The sequence below is a fragment of the Amphiura filiformis genome, chromosome 19 (assembly GCF_039555335.1).
Source record: "Amphiura filiformis chromosome 19, Afil_fr2py, whole genome shotgun sequence".
Lineage (NCBI taxonomy): Eukaryota > Metazoa > Echinodermata > Ophiuroidea > Amphilepidida > Amphiuridae > Amphiura > Amphiura filiformis.
In genome coordinates, this window is record NC_092646.1 from 5,841,928 (window position 1) to 5,857,693 (window position 15,766).

Sequence of the window (15,766 nt, forward strand, 5' to 3'; positions counted from 1 at the left end):
AAGTTGTGCATTTATACATAGCCACACATTTACCAAATTATGCAGCCTTGAATCAAGTCTAATGATTTGTTTTCGTAGCAGACGACAACATGGATGACCAAAATAATAACAACCCGAGAAACAAGAAGCTTCCGGGGCTTCGGAGATGTTTCGTTCAGCCTTGCAAATTTAACAGCCATGAGAATCCTACTCTGGGGTTTTTCAGGCTACCAGCGGAGAAGGAAAGGTATTTTTACTAAAACTAAGATGCTTGCTGTGCTGCTCGCCCGGTGGCCGGTCGGGTATTCGCCGGTCGCACCGACTGCATTGCTTGCCAATGCACAGCTGGTATCAAAATAAATAACCCAAACATGTTTATTCTACAATTTTACAAGAAATTATTTCAAAGTGAGCAAGAATCGTGGACTTGTCCCAGGAATTCATCATAACTTCTTTCGGGGATTACACACATATGAATCTGTAACATGCAGGCTAAGCCTGAGTGACTGTAGCCTATAATACATGAAGGGTCCTTCAATGAAATCTTAACACTTCATAATCATTTGCAAGTTGGAAATAACCTTTTACTAGCAACTTTACGAAGAGTTCCTGTCCGGGGTTTGCAGCTTTATATCCGAGTTACATCTGGGGTTCCTGTAGTAAGTCCCCGGGGTAAATCCCGATAACAAATCCGAACAAAGGGGATGATCATAAATCATTTCAGCAAAATGGATTTAAAATATGACGTCAGTTATAAAGCTTCGTAAAGTAATTTCAATAAACTATGCTTTGTAGCTTCCTGACATTAGGTCTCGAGTATAAACCAATCGTTCACAAGTTACGAATAGTATGGTCAATAGGGTGTATTGATCATCAATTTATACAGTGATAAAGGTCTTGTCTTTTGAGTGAAGTGCAATCGCACCCCTTTGCACTCCTTAAATGACCACAAGCAGTGCGATTGAATGCACTCGTAAAATTGTGTTTATGTGTTGGAGTGTGACTTTTAGCATTCCAAATGTCTTGATGAGTGCGATTTGTAACACTCCTGGATATTTTATACAAGACCTGAGTGAGGCATGGATATTAAGGGAGAGCTTTTAGTTTTAACAATTAATGTAAGACATTATGAAAACAAAAAGCACAACACATCACATTTTTATATTCAACTTATTTATTTTCATGTCCTGTAACATTCAAATTCATAAGATATGACAAATTTTACATCAAAATATTAAAACCCTTAACCTTTACTCCTTTAAAGAGCATTTCCTGATTTAGGGGTTCATTCATATATTATTTTCACGACTAAACGGTTCTTTATGTCCGAGGGGCCATGGCATAAGCAACCGTTCAGTCATGAAAATACATGAATGAACCCTGTTAATACATACCAGGATATTTTGTGATTCTTATTTCATGAAAATAATAACAAAAAATTACAACTTACAAGTAACATTATTAATAAACATGATTTTCCTTCATTTTCCCTACCAGGCGATCTCACATCCGGGACACCGGGCATAAACACTGTTTATGCCCGGCTCTCGACCAATCATTGCTGTCATATAGCGTGTATGTATGAAACACTTTTCTTTTTATAAGCTTTTTTTAGTGTAGATCTATTTAAAGATGTCATCAAAATAGGATCACTAAATACTCCTTTAATTACTTATACAATGATAGAATTCCTGTATACATATATTCCAAATTACTATTAGCCGAAAGAAAAGGTTTCTCTCAGAGACCCGCATGCATTGGAACGTGAAATTGGATTTTTCGCATAGCCGCACACAATCACTTTTTTTCAGTTATAAAAAAAATAATGGTACCGTATTCATTCCAATAAGCGCCCATGCCCCAATAAGCGCCCACCCAGGGTATTTTCAATTTGTTAAATTAATGTTGAAGTGACAGATAGACATTGATACAGGGAAGTAGCTGGAGGACTATACATCCTGTGTAAACTTGCAATACATTTTCTACATCAGAAAAACTACTAGAACATACATAAATTTGTCTATAATTTAGAGCCCACCCAAAATGACTTTGTTAAGCACCCTGGGCGCTTTTTGGAATGAATACTGTAATTTTAATTTCTATTTGTTGCTTTTCAATGCCAAAAAATCACACATAAGGCCAAAGCTTGCACGCACGTTTGTAAAATCGTGCAATTTGAAGAAAAAGAAATGCAGAAAATTTTTCTATTTCCAATTTTTTTTTTTTTTTTTTAGTATCTTCCGGAAAAACTCGGCGAAAATCAGATTTTTTTTCCTTAAATACCAAGTCGTGAATTATATATAAAAAAAAAATCGCATTTCGCATTTGTTTTCAAACCGCTCGTGAGCTTTGAGACAAACTCTTTTTTGGGGGGCCTAATTTATTACAGCTTTTCCCCTAATTAAAAAAAAAAGCTTTCCGACCAACCTCCCCCCTTTTATTTTGGGCTCTCTTGAAATCAAAACATTCAGAGGCACAAAATGTAACCATTAGAAATCATTTCACTTGTCAAGGTCACAACAATTTCATGTACAGACAAACTAGAAAATTCAACACAACATTCTGAAATGTCTGTAATTGTAACATAACAGTTCAGTATTCAACCAGTAAGAAAGAACTAATTTTCAGTGCAGGTGCATTTTTTGCAAGGTGCATTTTTTGCAAGGTGCTTTCTTCAGCCTTCTTAGGCCCATATCACCAAAATATAAGACTCCCAAGTTCAACGATACAAGAAAGAATTTGCCAGCGGAGTGGTTGAAACGTAACTCCCTGGTAACTGGATCACACACCTTTTGGTATTGGTAGTACACGCCATAGCCTGTGTTGCGATCATTTCGATCGTGGTGCAAAACCAAAAAGCGTGATCCAGTTGACATAGTGATAATCGGATTACACATAACACTTCGCAATTGTTTTTTATTTTTAATGCATGCAACCCCTAAAAAGTTTAATTAACACTTCCTTAATTTCCCCACTAACAAAAATTTTCTTGCTCTTTTTATGCTGAAATATCATCATCCACTTCCGGAAATGTAAATTTAAATTTAAATTTTTTTTTTTTTTTTTTTAGTAGAAAAATCTGATTAATCAGGCCTGCCTAACAAAAGCAATTTGCATGTGCACAACCATTATTGTCCATCTCGCTTCATCTGAAGCGTTGGGTAGTATTACTATAGATACTTTTTAATGCCTGTAGTTGAGTTGCCTCCTGGGCTAAGAAAGTTGAGCACTGCTCATTTGCAAATACATTTAGAAAACTGGCTGTAGAAAGCATTCTGCAAAATAAAGCACCTGCACTGAAAAAATTGTACTTGCTTAAACATAATCCATATATCCTGCAACCCACTTTCTCAGCGGGCATACTAAGATTCGGTCAAGGCAACTTTCAATGGGAGACAAATTTAAAACAATAGCGTTGTCGGTCCCAGATACGAGTAGTTAACACCACGCAAATTAAATATTCATGTACAACTTTTGAATACAAGTTGCTTGTATTCAGAGCCCCATTCCTTAAAAAAGGCTCTAAAACTGGATTAGGTTACCTTGAAAGAACCAATTGATATTGATAGCCTGAAACCTCAGGATTATGAATTCAGGTCTTTTTTTGCCAGGATTGCAAAAAATAGATATTGCGCAATAATGGTGACATCATCAAATTTTTGGTGATAAAAAATTAAAATTCATAATTTTTGTTATTTGCCTATTGCAATATAAACATTTATCATGCAATATCTATTTTTTGCAATCCTGGCAAAAAAAAAAAACCTCTAAATTCATAATCTCGAGGTTCCAGACTATCAATATCCACTGGTCTTACAAAAAGGTCTTTCAAGGTAACCTACCTCAATTTTTTAGGCTTGGGGCTCCAACTATTAACCTCAAATGACCTTTGACCTCAGTATATGAACTTGAACACCACCATGATGGTTCCCATAGTGCAGCTATGACCCAAGTTTTAGTGTTGCAATAGGATTTTAACTCAGATGGACAGACACACTGACAGGGATGTAGCTACAGTGGGCGGTGGTGGGCGGCAGAGCCCACCACTCAGTTTTGGAGCCCACCATTCAGTTGCAATTTTAGTACTGGAGCCCTCCACTCAGAGGCCTAAATTGCACAATTTTATTGCATTAGTCAAGAATTTGGTCCATTTGGGCAAAAAATTGCCAAATATACAAGATTTTCATTAAAGGCCACCCACCACTAAAACTATCCTAGCTACAACCCTGCACACTGACACCCCGCCGCACACATAACTCATGATGCCATAAGGTATTTTACTTCCAACAACCTAAAAAGGCATACAATCTTAAATATCAGGGTGGCCAAGACTCCTCACAGGGGAGCAGCTGCCCTCTTTGGCTATGCCACTGCAACTCGCCCTGCACCTTGCAAGTAACTCGCCCTGCACCTTGCAAGTAACTCACCCCACACTCTGCAAATAATTGTGGGGTGAGTAACTTGTGACTCAGCACCCCTCATGTAACTTACTGTGCACCCCGCAAGTAACATACTGCGCATTCCACAAGTAACTCACCCGCATACCACAGGTAACTAACCCCACAAAAGTAACACACCTTTTTAGAATAACCTGCCCCGCACCCTGCAAAAAAATCACCATGCACCCCACGCCTCCCATTAATGGTATCAAATGAGTGAATGTACTTAAGTAGTTGGAAATAAAGCCTTATCGGGTAAGATTTTTTCAACCACAATCATGGAATTCCCCGAATAATACCAAACAACCCGGTCAGTTTCAACTCAGTGAAAAATTGAGACATATTGTTCATTAGGTTCAAAGGATTCATGAAAATAATAGTTTGCACTATCTGCGGTGTGAAGTTTCTAACGATATATGATTGATTGATTCCTATTGACCTTTTAAGTCTTTGTTGTGTAACATACAAACCAGACATTGCAGATACAAATACTGCATGGTTTGAAGTGAAACAGGGGAAACTATTTTTCCCCGAGGTACTGGCTTCAGGCCTACCACCCCTCACCTTTTGTAGCTGGTCGCTAAAAATAGCAGAAATAACTAATAGTATTTAGGCAATCAAATGACAAGAAATTTTAGTTTGACAAAACCAAGTGAATATTTGGTGCTCGCTACAATATTTCATCCTACTCATCGGAGGACTTCATCAGGTATGACTGATATGGTCATCTGATCCACTTTCCTGGGAAACAAGTTAGAGTGGTTCGCAGATGTGACCCAAGAGGCACGCACCCCTCCCCGTTTAGGAACCTGGTGCCCTGTCTCCATTGCTTCCCGAACTTCTCTAGATCTTCTGTCATGCTCCCGCCCAAGGATCTTTGATTCTTCCCAGTCTATAACGTGGTTATGTCGACGACGTGCTAGAGATCGTAAAAGAGGGTCAAGTGCAAAACCTAACAGACCATTTGAACACAATCGACAAAACTTAAAGCATAAAATTTGAAGAAAAAAATGGTCAAATCCCATTTCTAGATACCCTCATTGTGAAATAATCAGACGGATCAATCAAGCTTTTAGTGTACCGTAAACCTATGCATACTGACCAGTATCTCAATTTCAAATCAGAACACCTTCTCCACCAAAAAATGGGTGTGATCAGAACACTATTTGATCGCATGAATTCCGTCGTAACAGAAACGGAAGACAGAACACAAGAAGAAGAGCTAGTGCGTGCAGCCTTAAAAAAATTGTGGCTACCCAGATTGGGCTATGGACAAAGTAAAAAATCAAATGCAAAACAAAATCAAAGATGCTGAAAAAGTGAGATCAAAGAAAAGCAAGACCGCCGAGAAAAGAGCAAAGGCATGGTGGTCATTCCTTATGTCAGCGGGCCTTTCGGAGTGCATTCAAAGACTATTCAAAAAACATAAAGTTGACATAGCAATGAAACACCACTGCACTCGCAGACAAATCTTAGTCCACCAAAAAGACAAACGTGAAAAAGGTAAAACCGGCAATTATATAAAATCGGAATCAAAAAATCGTGACCTTTCCTAAGTCGGTGAAACCTCACAGATGTTCGGTACCAGACTTGCTGAACATCAAGCAGAAGTGAAAAAGGCGAATGAGAAAAAGTACACTCGCTCAGAATGCAGAACATCAAAAATAGAACAGACAAAATCAGCCAAAAATAATAATAAAGAAAGAAAGAAAGAGCGAACAAGCTAAAAAGGAGTCAAGCAACTCCGGAGACCGCTCAAACTTGTTTCCCGGGAAAGTGGATCAGATCAGTCATACCTGATGAAGTCCTCCGATGAGTAGGATGAAATATTGTAGCGAGTACTAAATATTCACTTGGTTTTGTCAAACTAAAATCCAAACTCTCTAAACTTGTATGAGTTATATAATATACAAATATTGAATGTTTATGAGTTAAATGGTAAGAATATTTTCATGAGGTGAAATATGGACTGAAATGTTCCATTCGACAAGGCTGGGTGGTAGGCCTGAATGCATTTGAAAGCACTTCGCGTACTACATGCCTGTGCAATAGTACAATATTTATGCACGGCTAGTATTTTACTTATGTTTGCTCTGATTGGTTCTCACTATTTAAGAGTGTACAAGGAGTACAAGATATAACTCGGCTCAGATTTACAGTTTGTTCTACACTAATCTTGATATATTGATAAAAGAGGCCTGTGTTTCTTCTTTCTTTTTGTTGTTTCTTTCTTCTTTTGATTTTCTTTCTGCAAGTGATAAACTAGACATAAGCTGTTCCAACTAAAAATAAAACTAATATTAGCATGGCACCGGACATAACAAATAATAAAGCTAAGCTATCGCCATCAGACATTGGACAGACTGACCGACTTGAGATACATAGAAAGTATGCCAAAATAATATAATGAAATTCTTTTTCAGACGGTCTAATTGGCTAAATGCCATTGGAAGGAATGACGAGCTTCATTCAATTCCTCAATATACACATGTATGCAGCATCCACTTTAGAGATGGGTATTTTACAAAAGGAGGCAAGCGGCTTAAGCCATCAGCAGTTCCATCTGAATTTCTACCACTCAGTGAGTACAGGTTCTGGTTTATAAAATAAAATGTCTTATCCTTCTAATAAGATGGTTTAGGCATCAGGCATCTTTCACTTTCTAAAAAAACACTTTCATGACGAATGGAGTTTCAAGTCCATCGCACTACGTGCTCTATATACTTAGCCCATGATTCCAATTACAGTCTCATAAAAAGCTGATTCCAATGAATGTTTTCAACCATCATTCAGTGTTTACATATCTTAAATCCCCATATTTTGCAGGAAACCAGATTTAATTTAGTAATGCAGGCCTTTGAACAATTTCATAACATGCTGCTGCAAAATTCTTGATAGACAATATAAGATAGCCCCTTTGCCTTTCACTTTAAAAAACTAACCTTGTTAACTCTCCCCTCTCAAGGATGATTTCTCACTTGTGTTGAAATTAGTGTGAATTAGTGAGTTTGCCGAAAGCGAGTTAACCCTTGCAGAGTTCTTCAAAGTTAAAAGTTAAGTCCTATAATAACGTAGGCGATTTCGATTTTTATGTTGGTCCCAAAGAAGATTTAATAAATTTGAAGCTCTGTGAGGGCAATTACCTTCTAAACAGTATGAATACTCTTAGATAGTAAGTATGATAACAAAAACTCAAAAATAAACTAGTGCTTTAATTTGAACTGACATCCACAAAGATCAATTGTTTCAGTATTTGCAGCCTATTAATAATTATGCTATCAGCCTGCACCCTAAATCTCCTGTTGGACTACCACTGTTTGATTCCAGGGGGTACCAAGTGACTTTTTTGTTCATCAGCCCTTCATTGTGATAGCAAGTATTCATTTAAATCTCTGCATGGGTTACTCATTTTGAACTCACTGTTGCAAAACACAATTTTTCTTAACTGGTCAGAAATTTGCACCCTGGTGTGGTTAATAGAACAGATTAAAGTAATATATTTGTTATCTTTCCAATTTGATGGATACATTCAGCTTCCAATGAGTTGACACACATGCAGCCATCATCATCATCTTGCAGTGAAGAAGCCAACCCTCTCTTGCATCTCATTAACACGACAGGTATGGTCATTGTGTAATCTGTCAAGAAATACAAACAAATGGTGGTTAAAATATGATTAGAATAAGCTGGATACTTAATAGCAATGTAAATCTATTCAATATACATAGCCCTATCATCCACAAGGTTCCGTAATTGTTTTTGTTTGTTTTTTGAAACCAATTAATTCTGAGACGAATATACCTAAATTGTTTGTTAGCCTATCTGAAACTTGCCTATGAGACTTGCTGGATTATCCGTAACTCAACTAAAGTTGCTTATCTGTAACTAACCTACACGACTAAAACAGTTTCTGTAATTCATCTGTGGGGCTTCTTGTACATACTCTCTTGGAAGCATGCATATTTCTACTGTTGTTACCTCGCTTTCTAGCTTTTGCAAACTATGCCAAAAATCGCACCCCAGTGTTGTTGAGTCTATATAATCAGGTGATTATGTAATTTCATGGTACAAGTGTTAAAATTGAACTTCCTATTTTCCTGCAGAATCCATGCCAGAGTATCAAGAGGCCCCTTCTACAATCACCCAAGATAGTACTTCACCTATGTTGGTTCATGGATGTGAGGACCAATTACCAGGTAAACCATCTAGCATATCTAATTATGTGCCTTTTCATTCATAGAACCAAATCCACCCCCTATTGCCTGGAATTGATCATCAGTCAACTTCAAAAAACTCACACAGAGTCCATGCCAACTCAACAAACTTTTCTAGACCGACCCAGCATCTGAAAGTGATGTATGGACAAACAAACAATTTTTTTTGGGGGGGGGGGGGCTGATCCTTTGTTAACTTATAAAAATTGACAGATAATTTCCTTTCATTGTGCTGCATGTCCACACTAAGGCCAAAAAGAAAAAGATTGTTTGCTTGTCCTCCAATGAACGACCCTAATTTTGGAAATTCCAGAATTTTTTCCCTTTCAACACTGTTTTAAAAACATGAATGTGAAGAAAAATAGTAGAGAAATATCCCAATTCAAAACTATTTGGGCTATTTATTAAGCTAATTTGTTATTTTATATCAAGTTATACTTTCAAATTTATTGTATACCTGTAGCTTCAGACGATTTGACAAATGGATGTTACCTGCAGCCACCATCTCCATCTCTCAGTGCAAAACCACAAGCAAATCCTCTCTTGCATCTCATCAATATGACAAGTAAGTTCATCATGTTATCTGTTGTATAATAGTAATACAAAAATAGGTGATTATGTAATTTCATGGTACAAGTGTTAAAATTGAACTTCCTATTTTTCTGCAGAATCCATGCCAGAGTATCAAGAGGCCCCTTCTACAATCACCCAAGATAGTACTTCACCTATGTTGGTTCATGGATGTGAGGACCAATTACCAGGTAAACCATCTAGCATATCTAATTATGTGCCTTTTCATTCATAGAACCAAATCCTACCCTCTATTGCCTGGAATTGATCATCAGTCAACTTTTAAAATCTCACACATGCCAACTCAACAAACTTTTCTCGACCAATCAACCAACCCAACTTCTGAAAGTGATCTATGGACAAACAAACAATTTTTTTGGGAGGGGGGCTGATTCTTGGTCAACTTATAAAAATTGACAGATAATCTCCTTGTGCTGCATGTCCACAATAAGGCCAAAAAAAAAAGATTGTTTGCTTGTCCTTCACTGAACAACCCTAATCTGGATTTTTGTTTTGTTTTACTGTACATATCACCATGCATATTAATACCGACCCTAATTTTGGAAATTCCAGAATTTTTTTTCCTTTCAACACTGTTTTAAAAACATGAATGAAATGAAGAAAAATAGTAGAGAAATATCCCAATTGAAAACTATTTGGGCTATTTATTAAGCTAATTTGTTATTTTATATCAAGTTATACTTTCAAATTTATTGTACCTGTAGCTTCAGACGATTTGACAAATGGATGTTACCTGCAGCCACCATCTCCATCTCTCAGTGCAAAACCACAAGCAAATCCTCTCTTGCATCTCATCAATATGACAAGTAAGTTCATCATGTTATCTGTTGTATAATAGTAATACAAAAATAGGTGATTATGTAATTTCATGGTACAAGTGTTAAAATTGGAACTTCCTATTTTCCTGCAGAATCCATGCCAGAGTATCAAGAGGCCCCTTCTACAATCACCCAAGATAGTACTTCACCTAAGTTGGTTCATGGATGTGAGGACCAATTACCAGGTAAACCATCTAGCATATCTAATGATGTGCCTATTCATCTGGATGATAACATAAGACCCACATATATGTGGGGGCCAAGTGGGGCCAAAAATATGACAGATAATTTCCCTTCATTGTGTTGCATGTCCACAATAAAAACAAAAATAAAAAACTTGTAATTTTCACACAAATCTGATCCATAGACCTTTTTCTGAACCTCGTGCTTTTTTTTAACACAGTAATTTCATGATAAAATCTACTTTCTATTTTCCAGCAGATGACAATATTCAACATCAAGAAGCACCTCTACCATGTCTACAGCCCCCAGCCCGATCACCACCATCATATGGTGCGGCCATGAGGTTACTAGCTGAAAACAGAAGTAAGTTACAGGAGGAAATGCTGTGAATGCTAATTAAAGAAATTTCCTGTCAGTTATTTTATCATATTGCTTGGACCAAGTTTCCAATTCTGAGGGGACACAGCCGGCATACTCTCTTGGAAGCATGCATATTTCTACTGTTGTTACCTCGCTTTCTAGCTTTTGCAAACTATGCCAAAAATCGCACCCCAGTGTTGTTGAGTCTATATAATCAGGTGATTATGTAATTTCATGGTACAATTGTTAAAATTGAACTTCCTATTTTCCTGCAGAATCCATGCCAGAGTATCAAGAGGCCCCTTCTACAATCACCCAAGATAGTACTTCACCTATGTTGGTTCATGGATGTGAGGACCAATTACCAGGTAAACCATCTAGCATATCTAATGATGTGCCTTTTCATCTGGATGATAACATAAGACCCACATATATGTGGGGGCCAAGTGGGGCCAAAAATATGACAGATAATTTCCCTTCATTGTGTTGCATGTCCACAATAAAAACAAAAAATAAAAAAACTTGTAATTTTCACACAAATCTGATCCATAGACCTTTTTCTGAACCTCGTGCTTTTTTTTAACACAGTAATTTCATGATAAAATCTACTTTCTATTTTCCAGCAGATGACAATATTCAACATCAAGAAGCACCTCTATCATGTCTACAGCCCCCAGCCCGATCACCACCATCATATGGTGCGGCCATGAGGTTACTAGCTGAAAACAGAAGTAAGTTACAGGAGGAAATGCTGTGAATGCTAATTAAAGAAATTTCCTGTCAGTTATTTTATCATATTGCTTGGACCAAGTTTCCAATTCTGAGGGGACACAGCCGGCTGCACAGCGCGCGACACAACATTATGGTGCTTCGTGGCCATTCAAAAAGGTGGCAGCAAAAACTTTGAGTGTGCCCCCCCTTCCCAAATACCTGGATCCGCCACTGTCTCAGAGAAGCAGTCAGTCATGTACACATAATACGTAGCCCTACGCGCGGTAAGCCAACATTAAGTGCGTCCATACCATGCGCCGCAATGCGGGTGAAACCATGGTGCCATGTATGCGCGCAGGTGCGTGACTCGCCACTTACCGTGCGTGTTGGACACTGCTTGCATTTGACGCGGTTGCTGTCATGTCCTGATCCATAAGGTTATTGACCTCAACGGCCTAGCAACCGACCATTTCTTTGGGTATTTCCATAGTGATTGAATAGTTTTGCAAAAATGAACGTCAGATGGTTTAATGGCAATATGTACCCGATCAATGTACGAATAAATCAGAGCTGAAAGTGAAAGCATCTCGGAGCCTGCTTCTGGACAAGATTGGACAAGATTGAGCGACTTCCTTTTATTTATATAGATAAATTTAAAAAACATGTATATTGATATTCCTGATCAGAACAATCTACACATATTATGCATGTAACTAATATCAAAAAATATTTATAGATTCCTCACAATAACATTTATGGTTGGGTGCATCCAAATCCAACCCTTTCACTAAAGGCCAATACAAGAATCCAAATAATTTAAATAATAATTTAAACATGCATTTGTTTCAGACAACCATCTACAACCTCCACAACCACCTTCGGTATGTGATATTCATGGCTGCGAAGACCAATTACCAGGTAAGCCATCATTTCATTAGTAGCTAGTAGTGCCTGATTCTGAATACCAATCCATGAGTCCTGCCATTATGCCTGGGAATTATCCTTGTCTAACTTCAAAAATTGACCTTCATGTCGCCAATTAAGCACTGCCCATCATTTTTCAAAAACAAAATAAAAAACAATCATGGCATGAAAATCCAAAGCTACATGACTTTTGTTACTTTTATTTTTTAACACATTTATTGTCAAAAAAATGACATAAAATGTACTTCTAGTATATTTTAGAGACCAGGATCATGCCGGGATGCAGGGCTCATTTGTGGCTGACAAAATTGTGAATGCATGCAATTCTGTATAATATCCCATACAATGGTTAGGATTTTATGTTTCTCTAAATGTTCCGAGGGCTGATCTTTCGGAACTTAAGAGATGGCTTTTCAGATCTTCGCTCTGAAGATGGCACTCGATAGTGTTCCAAAAGCTCAGTCCTTTGAAAAGGACTTATCTTGGGAAGTATTGAATCTAAGACTGAAGACCTAGTAATTTCAAATTATCACAAACAATGTTAGAATTAATTTCAATTTTTTCTTCATGTGTTACAAAATATTTACTTCTCTTTTTTGTTACTTCTGTATCATAGTGCAGATGATGATGGTGCAGATTGCAGGAATCCTCTGTAACAGCATTCTCACTGTCCATATTGAAATGGCAATAGGCGTAGTTACAAGCAATGTTCAAAAGATGATTTCAAGAGACACTAAAGTGCAAATTCCCATTAACGCCACTGCGACTCTAAAAATTGCAAGTAACTCCAATGCGACTCTGCAAGTTGCCAATACCGCCACTGCGACACTTCATAACACCAGTAATTCCATTCAACAACTGCAAGTTGCCATTTACATCACCGCAAGTTGGCAGTAATGCCACTGCAACTACTTCAATTTGTCAATAACGTCACTGCGAATCTGCAAGCTATAACACCACTGCATAATGCCAATAATACCACTGCAACTATGCAAGTTACTGGTAATGCAAACTGTGACACTGCAAAATGCCAGTAACACCACTGCGACTCTGCAAGTAACCAATAACGCCACTGCAAAATGCCAGTAATGCTACTGCAACTATTTAAATACCAGTAATATCAGTGCAATTCTGCAAATTCACAGTAACACCACTGCGATTCTGCAAATTTCCAGATCAATGCAATTCTGCAAGTTACCAGTAACGCCCTTGCGACACTGTAATGTCACTGCAGCTTTGAAAGTTACCAGTAACGCCACAGCGACACTGCAAGTAATGTCACTGCAACTTGATCTGCAAATTGCTATTAACGCCACTGCGACTCTGCTACATACCAGTAATGTCCACTGTAAAATGCCAGAAACCCCACTGCGACTCTGTAAATTCCCAGTAACACAACTGCGACTCTTCAAGTTACCAGTAACGCCCCTGCGTCACTGCAAAATGCCAGTGATACCATTGCGACTCTGCAAGTGTGTCAGTAATACCACTGTGAAACTGCCAGCGATGCCAATGCCACACTGTAAATTGCCAACTACGCCACTGCAAGTTGCTAATACGCCGCTTCAAGTTTGCGTTTTCCAGACAATATAACATGATAACATGCATAACTATTCCATTCTTATGCAAATAACTGTGACACTGCAGTGCATAATACCAATAATACCACAGACTAGGAAATTCATTTGTTCAGATTTATTCCAGATTTGGACATTTTCTAGACTATTTCTTGTTAAAATGTCCAAATCTGAAATAAATCTTGACAAAAGAACTTCCTAGTGAGTAGTTCCTTGAACTGTGTTTCTTCACTTTGCTTATTTATAAACAAACAAAATCAGTTCACATACATACTGAACCGAGGCTAGTGCTGGGGTAAGATGCAAAACGACAAAGTTTGATCTATCACTTATCAAAGAACTGGATAAAGAAATCTCTCCTAAGGGAAAAAAAAGATGTTTGCTTGCCCTCAACCAACCGACCCTAATTTTGGAAATCAGAAAAAAAGTGGTTTTTTTTTCTATTTACTGTACAAAAGAATACCGACCCTATTTTTGGAAATTCCTGAAAAATTTTTTTTTTTGCTTTTCAAATTTTTGCATTCTGACGATGTAAAAAAATGTATTTCTTCAACATTTTTAGTTGTTTTGTAATGTTAGTTGATTCATTTTGACACCAAAAGTGTCTGATTTTGCATATTTTGAGCCTTAATTAATACAAACAGTTGAGTTTGCTAGTAATTTAAAAAAAAAAAAAGAAAAAAAAAGAAATCCCGACCGACCGACCCAATTGTTAAAATTCATTTGAGGGCAAGCAAACAATATTTTTTCTTGGCCTAATGAAAGTACCTGCACAAGCAAATATTTCACAAAAAACAAGACCAGAGTTTAAAACATGCTCACCAACTATCATAAATATAAGGCGATAATTGTTAGGCTTTTATCACTATGCCGAAAAGAAGACCCACACTATAATTGTCGTAGTTGACCTGTCTGTTATATATTGTGCTCGTTACATAGACAATTTGATGTATGGGACTTGAATGAATAATTTGTGATGCTTCTGATAATTTGTCACATTGATCAAAGTATAGTCGTGATCCACAGAGCATGAATATTACTATTAAGGCCTGCAATCCAGTAATAATAAAGAAATATATGACAATAGAGACATGTTGTGTCTTTATATTTAAAGCGAGTGTATGTTCAACTTCTCTTTATTACTTTCTGCGTACAATTTACTACAAGAGAGTATAATTTGACAAGGTTCTAGTCATGGAACTACAATGTACTTCACATATATTTCCTGGGTGTGTGATTGTGTACATAAGAAAAATGGCGATTTTGTTTAAGTACCGGCAATCAAAAAATATGAAATAGGCCTATGAGATGAGGACTGGCAATGTTTTTATCAGGCAAATGGGAAATATGAGATTGTCAACCAGCTGCTCTCCTGGAGCCCAACCAACTATCCTCCTGGAGCACTAACCCTAACCCCAGCCCTAAACCTAACCCAACCTAAACCGAACCCCAACCCAATATATAAATTTTTCTATTAGTAGCACTCACTCATGGAAATCATTCGCCATTTTATGTATACGTACTAGTAACTTGAGGGGGTTAAACAGTTATGTACGCTTTGTACGCAAGTGAAAATGACGAAAATTATAGACAGCCCCTTAGAAAACATGTTTTATACAAAAGGGCTAATAATATTTACTTTGTTGACTGAAATCCTGCACAAAAAGGTTGGGACAGTTCGTTTATTTCACGCACCCCTGCTCTCTTTTTACAACGTTGAAAAATGAAAAACAGTAAAAAGTGGTTGCGCTCAATGTCTGCTCCAACATTGTTCCCAGGGGAGGGGAAGGAGGGGGAGGGGAGGGAAGGGGAGGGGGAGTAAGCAAGTACATAACATCTATACTATTAAAGAGGAACTTGCCGATAATCGATACTTGAAGAGGAACTGATCGATTCATCGGTATCATCTCGGAGATTATAGATAAATTATAAATTAATAAATAGATAAATAAATAAGTTCTAGCATTTCC